Source organism: Seriola lalandi, unplaced genomic scaffold, assembly GCF_002814215.2.
Source record: "Seriola lalandi dorsalis isolate HSWRI2012SDOR001 ecotype SW California unplaced genomic scaffold, Sedor1 jcf7180002054850, whole genome shotgun sequence".
NCBI lineage: Eukaryota > Metazoa > Chordata > Actinopteri > Carangiformes > Carangidae > Seriola > Seriola lalandi.
The window spans coordinates 527,735-541,933 of NW_019525403.1; the positions used below are offsets into that span (position 1 = coordinate 527,735).

At 39.4% G+C, this 14,199-nt stretch overlaps 1 protein-coding gene across 7 annotated transcripts in view; it reads right to left on the reverse strand.

The window, feature by feature from the left end:
• LOC111670347 (inositol polyphosphate-4-phosphatase type I A-like) overlaps positions 1 to 13,289 on the reverse strand; it is a 41,760-nt gene extending 28,471 nt beyond the window's left edge. For 6 of the 7 annotated variants that reach the window (XM_087179492.1, XM_023427054.2, XM_087179494.1 and 3 more), the window contains exons 1-2: positions 13,165 to 13,289; positions 4,672 to 4,762 (exon numbers count right to left, since the gene is read on the reverse strand). The gene's annotated coding sequence lies outside the window, so the exon portion shown is untranslated. Of the gene's footprint in view, positions 1 to 4,671; positions 4,763 to 8,983; positions 9,007 to 13,164 lie in introns of those variants that run through there. The other variant, XM_087179491.1, reaches the window with a different exon arrangement.
• Between the last annotated feature and the right edge of the window lie 910 nt (positions 13,290 to 14,199).

Sequence of the window (14,199 nt, forward strand, 5' to 3'; positions counted from 1 at the left end):
TCTTTGTCTAGCTCACAAGCTCAAAAATGTTGCATTCGCAGTGACAAACATCAAGTGAGACAAGGAAACTCAAACAGATCAAAAACTTCAACTCATTGTGTTTCTGTTTCCTCTGTATTGAAATAGTGTTTGCAAAAAAGTGGCAGGTTCTTGCTAAAATACAATTCTTATTCCAAAACATGAGGAAACAGAGGAAACAGGTGCTTACACTTCCCTGTAAATAATTATCACAGGTCCAACCCACATCAGGCCTTCTTGTTGAGTGCCCCTGCATTAGCATTAGCTCCTGGGGGTAACGAAGCTAACAATGAAAAAAAAAAGGAAATGCACTGCCATCGCTGGCTTTCAAATCACACCGAAGCAAAAGTAATGCTCACAAAGGAAAAATGACCAGACTCAATGCATCTCTGGTCTTTGTTCCCAAACCTAGAATGAAATTTCCAGTCTCTCAGCCAGCTGGAGTCACATTTTCCACTCCCAAAGCCAAAAAACACCATGGTTTTGAGAGGGCTTAAGACTCGTCCTCGCTTCCCACTCTCCTTATCAAAAATGGGTTCCTACACATCATCAATTTCAAAGCCCATTGCTTTTTATGGATACTATCTTCTTTGTTTTATCTTAAGTTACTGTTATATGTTTTGTTTGTCAAACTTTTCAGCGTCCAGAAACATATTTTCAGCACTTTTCTTTGGATACATCGAATAAGGAACTGTGGATTATGTGCTACATTCTAAAGAGCTGATATCTATAAATACATTTTCCTGCTAACCTTCAGAAATCACACTAAAGCCTTTACTTTTCTTCTCCAGTTTCAATTCCCCATGCATCCTGAAAAGGACAACTCCACCTCACATTCATTGTAAATCCCTTTGTGTATGACCTGCAACAGACGACAGATTTAACACCTCAAATGAATGAAGTAATTTGGCAGATCTAGGAACTCACTATCTTGCCAAAACAGTACAAGGATGCAAAAGGAATATATATCGTGAACCGCAAAATGAGGAAATCAAACTGCTCTCCAAATCCATGGCTAAACAGGAACTTCACTGAGCGTGACAAGCTGCCATATAAGGGAGCATTGCGTGTTAGTGTATGTGTAAGTGTTGGTTTGTGAGTCACATGAACTGGGCCACACACACACACAGACACACACACACACACACACACACACACACTCTGTCACGCACACACAAACACTGTATAGGTCATGGTAAATCCAAGCCACAGCTCCTGACACATAAAAACCCAAATCCAGGATTGGCAAAGTGGATTTAGGTTCATTAGCAGTTTAAACAGATCTTAGATCAGTAACGACAGCAGTTATGAGGAGCTTTAAAGTACGGTTTGATTTGAAAAACTAAAAAATTTCACTTTTCATTTTACCTGAATCTGTCAGCGTCTCATTTTATGTTCTTCTTTGCTATTTTGAGTGCATTAGTACGTTCACATTGACCATTTTGGCAACATGCAGTGCACTATGATTAGCCGGACGGTGCACTCATAGCGGTCAAACAGTTTAGTGAGAGAAACTCACCCTCAATACCTCAATACTTGCTGTCTTGGCTATGTAGCAGCGGGGGAGGGACCACCAACCTATTTCAAACTTGTGAAAATGCCAACAGAGGAAGTGGCAGTGGTGAATACAGCAGCATGAAAATTAAAGTTAGAAATGTTGAGAGTGTTTTCTGATGCATTATGCAACTAAGTGTTTTGTGCCAACCTGTCGCCGCAACTGTCTGTGATTAGTGAAGGACACAGGAAGCAGTTACAAAAATGGTTACAGTTCCTAAACCTGTTTTTGTTTGCCTCAGAGCTGCTGACAGAAGAGACTGAATGTGTGTTTGAAGCTTCTGTCTAAGTTTCATCCTCAGGCAGGAAAAGACAGACTGGGAGAAAGAGAGACGGAGTGGAAGAGAGTGAGAGTCCAGCTGACCATACATGGTGAAACCCCATTTTCAAGCTTCATCTTTGCCAAGGGGGCCTTTCACACACTGAAGTGAAGGCATCACACCACACTTATTTTTCTGCGCTTAAGTGTGTGAGTGTGTCGGGTCACATCTGTTCTCAGACGGACGACACCTTCTTCTAAATTTGGTTGTTCATTGACACAAAATATCCAACAGCAGAGGAAAAATAAAATAAACACGACATGACAGAAATGTATTTATCCACTGAGGATGATACCGGATCATGACTGACTGCTAGTAAAGCACAGTTGCTTATAATATTATATCAAATGTCAGAATTACTACATGGGCTCTCACTGTTTCTGCAACAAAAAGGAAACTCATCACTAACTGAACTTTTATAGGGTTTGGTTTCGGGCCGTAACTAACTAACTTTTTGTCATGATCAATCGATTAACTGTTTGGTCTATTAAACATCATAAAACAGTAAAAACTCTAGTTACCCAGAGCCCAAGGTGACGTCTTCAGATGTCATATTTTGTAAGACCAACAGCTCAAAAGCCCAGTTTACGATCAGAAGAAGAAAGCAGCAAATTCACAAACTGGAGCAGCCATTATCAGTGAACGTTTGATATTTTGGTTTGAAACTGACTGAAATAATTATTTAATAATAAATAATAATAAATAATTCTGTCAGTTGGAACAGGTTGTAGCTGCAGCCTTAGAGGAAGACCTGCAGGCAAGACTCAGGGTATTAAAAATACTACAAAATCCAAGCTGCATATTTTTCATGACATTGATTTGTTAAATAATTTGAGATTTGATTCGTGACATTTATTTTAAGGTATGTTATAAAGAGCACAGACTAAACTTGTTTGTCAACCCCACTATCAGTTTACTCAATAACATTTCAAGTGGCTCCCTACTATGTTTGGTCTTGCAGTATATTCAGTATTGGTGTAATATTTGATCCTGACTCAACATCAATAGGGGGCTAGCAGCTTTTCTTTTCAGGAGTTGATATAAAAATCTGTTTGGATGTTGAGAGCTGGATTTGCGGTCGATGTGCAGGGCTTTCATCTTTTTCAACTTCAGTGAGGACTTTTCATGTTCCTTTAAAGCTATATAAAGTTGTGTAACTCCAGGGTCCGGCAAACTAGTTCAAAGCCGTGTTCGGATTTCAAAACCAACTTGTTTCTATTCTGTTCTAAAATATGAAGCTTTCATTGGCTATGAGCAGTCGGTATGTTAGTGTTCGACTTGGCAGGTTGGATAAGAGTTAAACCAAACCTCGGGTCTGCGAAGAAGCAAGTTTCCATTACACAGCCCAGTCGTGATAAATCTGCACTGCATCACTGCGACTGAGATCCATCAGTACTACAAGGTTAGCTTGGAATTTAAGTAGAGCTTAAAAGGGATTATGGCTGAAATTCGGTAATCTTAATGCCTTTGTACAGCTCAAAAATATTTTACTACAGCTCACAGCCTATAGTACACAGAGTGTAATGAGTAGAGTGTTTTCCATAATGAATTACTTAATGTGAAATCACACCTCACTTTGATGATATTAAATATTATATATTTACAAATGAATTGCAATGCTTTGCTAAATGGGACCATAGCAGAGAGAACTGGTGGCCTCCAGTGAGTTTCCATAGACCCAATCTTGGAACACAACACAAAGCAAACCATGACATCTGCCCTTTTTTCCCAACCTTTTGGCACCCACTGTTCGGCCTGCAGGACGCTATCACTATGTACAACTTTCAAGCACCGCTGGGACCATGAAGACTTACATAAATATCAATCTCTGATCAGTTTTGAAAAGAACACCCGGTTGTAAAAGTCCAGATACAGTACACAAGGAGGTAACATTGCATCCCTGATCCTCAGGGTGATGGTCTTCAGACTAAGAATCTATTCATCAAGTTATTCAGCCTCATCCTCTCTACAAGCTTCAAGTTCTGCACAGAGATCAGTTTAGATACAAAGACCTTGTGTGTTCATAGCAACAAATCACTGCACCCACTGTGCTCAGACTGACAAGCAAAACGTGATGAGACTATGCAGCAGCTGTTTGACTTCTGTCTGTTATCTTGGGTTTCACTGGCAGTTTAGAGAAACCCTCAATAACACGTCTGTCAAAATATTACCAGCCTAACTGGTTTACAGAGAATTGTGTTATGATGCGGAGAAGTGATCAAATCAACCAGTATTTGATTACAGATATGATAAGTTATCAAATCTCTCTCTCATGTCTCCAGTTATACCAGTGCAAGTGAATAGGCAACATCACTGTTCATCAAGAAAACAGTCACAGTATTAAAATGTCCTTATTTCAGGGAAACACACTTCATCCTCATATGCGTCAAGAGGGCCGTCTGTTTGTCAGTTTGCAGGATATTTCTAAAACTTGTTGAAAGATTTCAAGAAAATCTGGTGGAAATAAAGAACTGATTTGTTTTTGTTGGGCTCTGAGACTCGACAATTTATCAACATTTTTACTATTTTCTCGTAAACTAGAGCATTTTAATGATCAAAACAAATTTGATAAGTGTATTTCTTGATTCTTTAATCATTGTATTTTGACTAAGTTTGCAACTAAAGCTTATTTCCATTACTGATAAATCTACTGATCATTTTTTGGATCACAATTAATCAGCAGATTAGCCCATAATGAAAATAATAATTAGCTGGAGCCCTATTAATATGATATTTTGAGGGTGTTAAGGGTGTAGGCTTCTGGGTTATGTCTACTCACAGTTTATGGATGGGATGAAGGAAAGGAGGAAGTAAGCTGATCCAGGTTCAGTCCTGATGATCTTCCAAACAGAGTAGCAGAAGTTCACAACCTGAAAACACAGGAAACAGCAGATTTGACATTTGAAATTACAACTCTAGTAGAAAAAGTCTTTGACTGGCTCATTACAAACTTTATTTTTGACCGTCCAGATCTTTGCAGGACTAAAATGGGACATAAGATGCGTCTTTTCGCATCCTGGACACTGTTTTGTCAATTATGAACATCGTGGGTCCAGTCAGTATTTAAATATATTATAGCTTATTGCTCACTTTCTATTATGGCATCAAAATGAAAAAAAAGACAACACAGAACAGTTCAAATTTACCCCAGTGTTGCTCAACCGTGTTTGTGTGTGTGTGCGTGCGTGTGGGGTGCGTGTGTGCGTGCATGTGCGTGCGTGCATGTGGACCCTCTAGGATCAGCATTAGAATAAAGCATGAATAATTTCTTTAGAGGAACAGAGCAGCTGTAGCCCTTTCACATGAAAATGAGCATTGCCCACACCCTAAAACACACACACACACACACACACACACACACACACACACACACACACACACACACACACACAGCTATATTGAGTTTCTCCCCCTCACTCAGTCTTGACACACCACCACCTATTCCAGGAAAAAAAATTCACAGAGTATCACATCTCACAAAAAATTGGCAAAGTTTCCAAGAGGATCCTGGACATATTAAGACATTTAAGTTATTGCTTATCATATATATCATATTTGTTGTCTGCATTTTTTCTTCAATGGCTGTATTTACATTCTATATATATCTCTCTATCTACCTCTCAAGGCTGGATTAAAATTGACTTCACATTCACGAGTGATTCCCAGGAAACAATGCAGCATGTCTTTACAAAATGCAAACCCAACTTTTGCTGCTGCTTCCCCCAGTAAAAGAATTTGGCTGACGAAACTCGGGGCGGCTTTTGTTGTGAAGAAACCACAGGAAAAGCATTTGTCATTACGGTTAGCGCTAACCACGTCGCTCATCAAAAATGATTCTACAAAAACAGACTAGAATTACCACTTTGCAGTTGTGTGACTCCACCAACCAGTTGAGCTGCAGCATACTTTGAAGGAATCAAAGTGTTTTAAATTTTAGATTAGATAGAAGATATATTTAATTATACAACTCCCTTTTCACCATTTTCTCATATTTCATAGTCCAAACTGAACTTATGTACAGCTGCTGTTACCAGCTCCTGTAGTATTAAACTTTACTTGCTGTTACCAAGGTAGCCACAGATGTCACCAAATCAACCAGGAAGTGTCAAGTGTAATGTTCCAGCAAAAGCAAGACAAAGTGAGACACTAATGCGTAATCATCTGCGAACTGCAAAATATAAATGGTACAAAAGGAGAGTACAAACCTCACTCAGTGTGTGTGTGTGTGACACTGCTTCTTGCTCAAGTTGGCATCACTTCCTTCTGTTGTTTCAGGAAGTGTCTTTAAAGAGTTGCTTTGGCTGACAGTGGTAACTATGTGTTCATGGGAAAGAACACTTTTAAATTAAAATAACCTCCGTCTGCTTTGAGCTGCAGATATCTCATGTCTCTCTCTACAGCATTAGCATGAACAAAAACTAAAACAGGTCTTAAGCCTTAAAAAGCCACTCAACGAAACTGAGGTTGGTTCACAAAGATAGAGGTACAAGCATGCACACACACACACACACACACACACACACACACACACACACACACACACACACACACACACACAGTTCACCAATGAAGAGAAACTCTGCAGCTACAAAAGTCAAAATCACTTTCACTCTTCACTGAACTTAATAATTCAACAGATCATTTTATTGGTTCCAGTAAAAATCATCTAATATAATGAGACATTAGACTAGATAGCTAATGCATGGATAACGACTTGATCTAAAGATCTAACATTGACGGATTTCCTGCCATGCACCATACCTGGAACCAAAAATTAAGATTAACATTGCAAGTATATCAAAAGCAAATGTGAAGGATGCCAGTGAAGACGAGTGAATTTTCACACGCTCAAACTCATTTCTGGTGCAGCTGTAAGAGTCGGCGTGGGTTTAACAAAAGACGGGCCTGTGCTGCGGTCAAACGTGACGCAGGAGACAAAAAGAAAAAAAACACCAGTCTGCAGAGACATGCTGAAAACAGAAGTGAGCTGGCAGGGTCGAGTTGCGGGTCTCTTTTTGACTGCCTCTGAGGAAAAACAGCAAGCCTCAGTTCCCACAATATGAAGGAAGTAATCAATGAAGACTTGCTGATGAAGAACAAAAGGTTTAAGATGCTGGTTCCACAAGATTGATTAAGAATAACAAGTGCTGTGCTCTCTCTTGTTTCCTTTGGGATGTATGGAAACAAAATATCTTCAAGGATCCATTCTGATAAAGTCATAGATGCCTCCGCTCTCACCTTTTTGTCTTTTCTTTGAAAGGAAACACTCGCTAGATTCAAGTCAATTTTTAAAGTGACTTTTGTTTGATCAGGTTCAGGGAGAAAACACCACCAAACAGATACACATCATCATGACCTCATCTGGTCTGAATCATTAGAGTCAGGAGACAAAAACTCTAAACCAGTGAGTCACATTAATGAAGTCACATAGTTCACATTAGAAAAGCCAGTAAGCGCAGGACTAGCTTCTCTCCATTTGCTTAAAATAGTTATTTAATACTGCAGGAATCTGTTCTACTACTCTGCTCTACAAGAGCAAAGTACAACATTTGAGAGCAACATGCTTGAAGTGCTTCTCGAGAAAATATCAAATAATACAGAAAAGGGCAACTTAAGCCTTTAAGAATGACAGCAGTGAAACATGCAATGTAACAGGTCTGTTTCACACCTTTGCATGAGAGGCCAGTGATTGAGTTTCAGCCATCCGTGTCACAGTGATGCTGTTTGCCAGGATGGACATTTGTCTGCCTCATTTGTATGAGGCATCGTGTTTAACATCACAAGGCTGCAGGGCGCTCTCACTAAAAAGAGACATACTGTGACAGTAATGTTGTCTGGATGAGGCCTGTACACCCGTATCTGCCTTGGCAAGCTGACCAGTTGGTGTGACACAGCCTTTTTTCAGTCTGGCTGAATTTCAGAGTCAATGGTTTATATTTTCATTTCACACTGTAAACATGTCTCTGACCAAAGGGCAGCTCCAAAATATGATATACCTCTCATATAAACAGCAGTAAATACTGATGAGGTAAGGGGTTTAGAGGTGATTGTGCTGTGATCATAGATGCAACAAATAAACTTGTATTCCTATCACAGGGTTTCCACCAAGCCCAGGCCTAAGTTGACCACCCACTCAGCCAAAGCATCAGGGATTTTGAGGCGGCTCGGTCGACCCCTCAGCCCGAGGTTGACGAGGCAAAGTCTGCGAGCACTCCATCCTTGGTAACGCTGTTACTCAAGTTCGAATTTCCATGTTCCCACTAAGAAATTTCAACTGGAACGCGTCGTCTAAGTCGGATTTCGGGCTGGAAAAGTCGGAAGAACCTAACCAACCCCAACCTAAAAATCCAAGATGGCCGCTCAGCACATCAACAGAAGTGAAAGCTGTAATAATATACTGTTTATTAACACATGATTAACTTAATCATGAAACCATTTCCAAAATTGATTAGTTGTTTAAGTCATTGTTTTCAGCCAAAATTCACATCTGTTTTATGTCATTACAAATGTATAAATTGAGTTTATTTGGGTTTTGTTCCAACAAAAAAGCAATTTGAAGACAGGCATGTTTCACTATTTCTGTCATTTAAAACCAAACAATAAATTGATTAACTGAGAAAATTGTTAACTGCAGCCCTATTTTGAGCCACTCTGTCAGTACAACAGCTCGAGCTATACCATTTATCTTTATTCATCCCACAGTCTCCTGTCTTATAAATTCTCCGTCTCGAACTGCCTGTCTGCAGAATGACAGCACTTTAATTCAACATCACTCAAAAGTGAAAGTCACCTTAGAAGTCATTCACCTGCCTCTACACTGCATTGATACTGTAACCCGCTGTAAACCATGGGACAAGTCCGCATACTGTATCTTTGATGTCTCAGTGCAGCATCGTTTTGCTTCAGAAGTCCAACAAGTAATACCAGGACAGGTTCAAAGATAACTGATTAGCATACAGCATGATGGTGCATTTTCTCCCTATTGCCCAAACATAGATCTGATGTCACAGTCACAACATAAAAGCAGCATCACAGTCCGATTGTGTGTGTTTCAGGGTGATGATGATGGCAGCCTGAGTTTACACACATACCCGAGGACGTCTGCTCCGCTCTGTCTGCTGCCGATGGATGTAAACAAACTCACGCTGCAGACGCCGTCACGAGGCAAAGAGACTGCAGCCAGCCCTCGCCCTCTCCTCTTCCTCACCCTTTACTCTCTCTCTCTCTCTCTCTCTCCCTCTCCCTCTCCGACAGCTTGCTGCTTCCAAAACAATCCAGGCAATTAACTCTTTCCCTGCCTGGCCTGCAGCAATGGATGCATCGATTCCTAGTGGAAGAAGTGATGTTTCTGCAGCCTGTCCTCATGGGGTGGACAAAATAAAAGAAACACCTGTCAGTAAAACACAATACACTTGTACAGCACCACAAACTGAAGCCTCAGGTTCAATCAACACCTCTCTAAAACTATTTTTAAATATTAAATATTTGTGTGATTTTTGTGTTTTACATATGTATGCATGGCTCTGTAGAAACCAGAAAGACTTTGTAGATATCAGCTTTAAAACTGCATTAAAGCAACATCATTTTTTGCAGGATGGAAATTTTTGATGTATCAGACATTTTTTGCAGTGTGGAGCTGACTTGTACACAGAAACCATAGGGACACAAATCACGTTTTTTGCCATGCTCCATGTGGTGGTCCCATCTTTGGCAGCACGCATGCACGTGCACGCACACGCACACACACACACACACAAACACACACACACAGGTTCCACTCTTCTTTTTGATGCTTCTCCGTTTTCCCCTGTGCTCATCAATAATTAAATGGACAGTTGCATGAGCGCACAGCATCAGCAGACCAGTGTCTGTGTGCTGTTAGTGCACCTCAGCTGAAAATGGAGTTGTGCATGAAAAGGCATCAAAAACACACACACACACCATCCCTTTGAGTGTGTGTGTTAACATATGGGCTTACAGTATAAATCGCTAAAGATACATCAACATAACAGATACTTGGAAAGGTTAATAATTAAGCATTAAGTTGTGAAGCATACTTATATTATGTTATGTTTCAGTTTATTTTTTGTCTCAATTCTCTGTTCTTTGTAATTTCCAACAACTTTTAATCATTTATCGTCATTTCTTAATAAAAACTGTCAAAAAATCACCAGTTTCTGCTTCTTAAACATATATTTTTCTTACTCTATCAATAATAGTAGAGCGAACATCTTTTGGTTCTTGACTCATCTGACGAAGTTATCATAGGGAATTTGTGATGGGCATTCTTCAATATTTCTGACACAATACTACATAATTACTAGCCGCAGCCCTCCTTTTGTTTAAATTGTATTGTTTCACTTGATTTTATATGTGTAGTTTTGGGACTATCTGTTCTCCTTATTGCGTAACTATTGTGTTAACAGTTTTGTGTTAAAAATAACCCAAAGAGACTGATGGGTTATGGAGCGATCCATTTTGGTGAAGAGGATGATACAGCTCATTAACGACCCACTGAATGTCTATCCTCCACATTATGCAATCTTTATGCTTCTCCTCCTCCGTCCATCTAAAACAGACAGGCAATAAGACGCAGCAAGTGGCTAACATCTGTCGCTAACGTCACACGCGTGCTCACTGTGTACAAGGAGGAAGGATGAAGCAGAGGAAGACACAGATGAGGATGAATCAACAGGCTTCGGCTCGACCCTCTGGAGCTGAGTGGGAGAGTTTGGGAGAGTTTGATGAGTCATCACACACACACACACACACACACACACACACACACACACACACACACTCAGGATACAGAGGAATACACTAACTCTGTGATTTCAAGTCAAATCACAGTCCATCAATACAGCTACGACAGTGTTAGTTTCTGCAACTGAATACGATTCACCTCTCATCTGAAATATGTTGATCAACACGAACAACGACAAAAGTCACTAGAGATTAATAGATTAGCTAATTAATCAATTAGACAACAACCTGAAAATTCACCAGCAACCGTTTTACTAACCAATTAGTTATTTCAGTCGTTTTCCAAGTAAAAAAGCCAAATATTCTCTGGTTCCAGCTTCTCAAATGTGAATATTTGCTGCTTTCCTCTGTAACAAATGTTAGTAAACTGAATATATTTGGCTTTTAGACTGTTAGTTGGAAAAAGCAAGCGATCTGAATATGTTTCCTTGGGCTGTGAGAAATCACGTCGGCATTTTTCTCTATTTTCTAATATACTATACACACCAATTAAATGTCTGAGCAATAATGAATTGCTGCAGCCCTAAAAAGTATCTTAACAGTCTAATTACAGATTCCAAAGATAGTAGTAACTATATGGAAAAATCACCAACCAGATTCAAACCCGTTCACACTATATGACAACAAGAACATCCTGATGCCATGATAATATTGTCAGAGTAGAAAAGCCTGTTGAACATTCCCCTCATCTCTCAAAGTGCCAGTTCCCACATCCAGTCTGTTTTTCCCTGCTGAAAACATGGCTGCTAAAATCATCCTGTGTCAGTATTTAAACTTACAGCTCTGAGCCAAGGACAGACTGATGTTTGGGCTGAGGAGACAGAGAGTGACAAGCAGTGATTTATCTGGAAGTGCAGGAGGAAATGGAAATAGTGACGTTTTCCATGAGTACAGCAAGTAAAAACCAGAATGGGAGAAAGTGGCTTTGGATGGTGCAAAGCAAAGGTGCAGGAGAATAACTTTTTGAGCTTTTTCAAAATAAAGTTTTTTCATATTTCCTGATCAGATAATTACAAAAACTGCAAATTTGACAAGACATTCAAGCTTTCGGTATGTGACAGTTTGATATGTGGCACTATGAACGCATTTACCATAAAAGTACTGAGGTTTACCCAGAACTACCTATATCCTTATCACTTTTTAAAATAATTTAAATGCTAATATCATACTGCTATAGAGATGAGTTTTTTCTATTTCACTCAGGGACATAATCTTGATGTGTATATCTGCTAAATGAATCAAAAAATGGTCAATGACCTCTTTTTTTTTTTTCAAGAATGCCAAATAACAATATGTAAGGATTATGCTATCACATTCTGAATTATTGTCTACTATGTTACCTGCTAGATGAACTGTTTATATCATAAATTACCTTGATTTAACTTTGCTATCATTTTCTTACAGTCTTACAGTCAGTCTTACAGTCAAAATTCAAATCTCAAACCATAAAAGAACTGGCAAGCATCACAAAGTTTGTTTACCAGGCACCAGGACAAAGGCAAAGCTTTACAACACTCCCAAGTGAAACCATCTTCAGTCATAATGTAAAATGTGGTTATACATATCAAGTCAGCTCCACATTGAAAGCTTAATTTTCAAACAGGTCACTCCCCTCCTCATGAAGAGCATCATCAGCTCTTTGAACTCAGTGTCCAGCTGACCTTGACTCCTGCACAGATGAAACTCAAAACCAGCCTTGGAAAGCAGAGGGACTGCAGTTAACTGTGACGACAACATGCAAACTCTCACACAGACTCAGCACATGTGTACATCCACAGTCAGCATCCAGAGAGGGCATGCTGCGCGCGCGCGCACACACACACACACACACACACACACACACACACACACACACACACACACACACACATATACATATGTACACTCAGCAAAATCAGTATACTCACACATTATACTGCAAAATCACATATTTAGTGTGTCTTTAACAGGATGATGTCTAGGTGAGAGATCATTTGCATATCATAAAACAAGAGAGGCAATAAATACTGTATGTTAGAATCCATACACTGCCTGTCACACACTCAGGCTCGGAGGAAAATGCACCGTTTCCTAACTAAGTTACGTAATACTAGCGGCAGCGGTGTTTCTCAGGCTGTGACCCGGCTGCTACACTCAAGGAACCACATACACTTTGTAACATTAGTGATTGCTCAATTTATATAGCACTTTAGCCCAATTATAATCAATATTCTGCCCTTTTAAGTGCGTGTTCTGTCCTTGTTGTTGACCCCCTACACCCTATCATGCCTTGGCGTTAGTCTCATGTACTTAAATGCTTTCTTTCTTCTCCTGTCTTTAAGTTATGTGACGAAAATATGAGTCAGTGTTGTCTTATTAGCTAAAACATGTAAGTAGTTTCTGTTTCTGAACTTAAAGCTAACAGTATAAACACTGACAAAGCCGCAGCCGTTAGCTGTCTTCAGCCGATAAAACCTACATTATGCTGCGTCATTTGAATTAAAATATACTGCAGATAACTATTACTTACCAATTTAGTTACGTGTTGTGATGAAATATCCGTTTAATTGATTATGAGGGAGAAAAACAACAGTTGTGAGGAGTGTCCTCAAACTGCCGCACTGTTTCTGAGTGTGCCTCTGTCTGCCCATAGCCGCAGCAGCTACAGCCGCTGGCCACGCCCCCGCCTGCGTAGCACGCTGGTTGCGTCATCACGCAGGCGTTTACGTACCACATACGTTTTTTCAAAACAATTAAAGCTAGATAACGACCGCTAGCGTAACGCTAATTAACAGTTAACAGAACACCTGTGACGCGGAGTGATACATGTAGCTAAAGTCCCAGTGCTGTTGTACTCTGTATCAGCACTAATTTCCATTAGTCAAATGACATGATCGGAACTAACTGTTGTATAAATTATATACATTATATCAGATATATATTATTTTATATATTGAGTGTCCTGTCATGATTACTTTTTGAGGTGGAAACCTCAGTTGAAACGCACCACAAGGTGGCGCTTTAGATCATATCACACAATCATCACGCCATCAATTTTTTTGTGAGGGCAAACTTAATCTCCTGATGATCATCTAGTATAAGAGAGAGCTCTAGAACATCTACTAAATGGACTTTATGGTAAGTTTCCTCCAAGGAAATAATGACTTGCATTTTCATAGACTGAATATTATATATATATTTATTATATTCTAGATAGTTTTGGTTAATAAAAACAAGATACCAAACTGCACAGTTCATTATCCGTGTATTCAGTAATTTGTTCTTTAAATAATATATATTTATACGTTTTAATTTCATATTTCGGACAATTATCTCAATTTTTTATTCTAAATTCTACATAATCTTCAGTGGGGAACATTCAGTAGACAATATTAAAATTGTGATCTTCTATTTGCCCACTAGAGGGCAGTGTGTAACAGGAAATTCTGGCTTTAACACCAATCTCTGATAAAAACCATATTTTTAAACTTGGTATAAAATTAATCTGGGAACTGTGAAGAAAGAATCAGGAAACAGGGAACATAACAACACCTAACACACCAGA